This window comes from Schistocerca nitens, chromosome 8, assembly GCF_023898315.1.
Source record: "Schistocerca nitens isolate TAMUIC-IGC-003100 chromosome 8, iqSchNite1.1, whole genome shotgun sequence".
NCBI classification, from domain to species: Eukaryota; Metazoa; Arthropoda; class Insecta; order Orthoptera; family Acrididae; genus Schistocerca; species Schistocerca nitens.
This window is the reverse complement of record NC_064621.1, coordinates 414,938,550-414,940,399: the sequence shown is the minus strand read 5'-3', so window position 1 is coordinate 414,940,399 and position 1,850 is coordinate 414,938,550. Positions and strand designations below refer to the sequence as shown.

Genomic DNA, 1,850 nt, shown 5'->3' with positions numbered 1-1,850 from the left:
CAGTATATAATTCGCCGGGCCGTGAGCTTTGTTAACTAAAGCGGAACTTCTGGTGTATTGGATATTCTGTGTAGTGAAATTTTATTTTAAGGAAATTTAAGGGTATGAACGTTTGGAGCACAGAATTGTACGGTAGTGAAACATGGACTGTGGGAAAACGGTAACAGAAGAGAACTGAAACATTTAAGATGCGGTACTACACACGAATGTTTAAAATTACGTACACAGATAAGGCAGGGGCCAACGGCCTTGCCGCAGTGGTAACACCGGTTCCCGTCAGATCACCGAAGTTAAGCGCTGTCGGGCTGGGCTAGCACTTGGATGGGTGACCAACCGGTCTGCCGAGCGCTGTTGGCAAGCGGGCTGCACTCAGCCCTTGTGAGGCAAACTGAGGAGCTACTTGATTGAGAAGTAGCGGCTCCGGTCTCGGAAACTGACTTACGGCCGGGAGAGCGGTGTGCTGACAACATGCCCCTCCATATCCGCATCCAGTGACGCCTATGGTCTGAGGATGACACGGCGGCCGGTCGGTACCGTTGGGCCTTCATGACCTGTTCGGGAGGAGTTTGGTTTAGTTCAGTTTTTATGAGGCACGGAATGAGGTGGTTCTCCATATAATCGGTGAGGGACGGAATATACGAAAAACACTGACAAAAAGAAGAGACAGCGAGACAGGACATCTGTTAAGACATCACCGAATAATCTCGATAGTAGTAGAGAGAGCTGTAGAGAATAAACACTGTAGAGGAAGACAGAGATTGGAATACATCCAGCAAATATCCGTGGACCTAGATTGCAATTGGCACTCTGAGAGGTTGAAGTTGGCACAGGAGAGGAATTCGCGGCCGGCCGTATCAAACCAGTCAGAAGACTGATGACAAAAATAAATAAATAAATACGGTCTCAGATATTATATACATTGAATGTAATAGTGTAAATTTATTCTCTGCTTTTAATTTTTTTGGTTATTATTGCTGTTATTCTTTGGTATGTGCTCAATCACAGTGAGTCTTAATTATCTGCTAATGACTCTTTGATTTCGCGCCTTTTGAGGAAGCGTTATCTTGTTAATAAAACGTTATTGTTAGTTTGGCCACTCCAATGATTGATTTAATACTGAATCCATTTTTGGTGAAGCTTTTGTAAAGTGATAGTTTATATGGTTGTTAAATAAAATGTTAAAAGCGTATGTTGACTCACAGCTCAACTCAGACAGACCACTCCCAGCACAAGCAGAATAAACTGGTGCTCTAGCAAATCCTGTATGTTATGTCTACAGTAACGAAACAGAAATACAGTTCAAAGACGACAGGGAAAAAGTCAGACAGAAACATCCCACTCAAACTTACGGAAACAAATATAAGTTATTGGCTCCAATAAAACATCACGAAGTGTGTCTCCGTCCTTAAACATCACCGTCTATGTAGCTACTTAGCCGATTAACGTAATTCTATGCATCTGCGTACTGAGCGTGTGCAGACTCGTTAAACAGAAAAACTCGCCTAAAAATGGGAAACGACTCAAACAGAAATCCACTCCCACGCTCAGGAACGCACTTTCGAATTCTGTCTATTTTCCGTACTGCAGGGAATAACTTGGTCGTTCACGAAGGATCTCTTATTCCAAAAATGCGATAAGAAACACCACCTCCGCTCCAGAGAGCACATAGCCCCACACCTCACGAGCGGTGTGGCCGAGCGGTTCTAGGCGCTACAGTCTGGAACCGCGCGACCGCTACGGTCGCAGGTTCGAATCCTGCCTCGGGCATGGATGTGTGTGATGTCCTTAGGTTAGTTAGGTTTATGTAGTTCTAAGTTCTAGTGGACGGGTGACCTCAGCAGTTAAGTCCC

At 44.7% G+C, this 1,850-nt stretch overlaps 1 pseudogene; it reads left to right on the top strand.

Moving 5' to 3' along the window:
- Nucleotides 1–239: 239 nt before the first annotated feature.
- On the top strand, nucleotides 240–357 carry LOC126199828 (5S ribosomal RNA; annotated as a pseudogene).
- The last annotated feature ends 1,493 nt before the right edge of the window (nucleotides 358–1,850 follow it).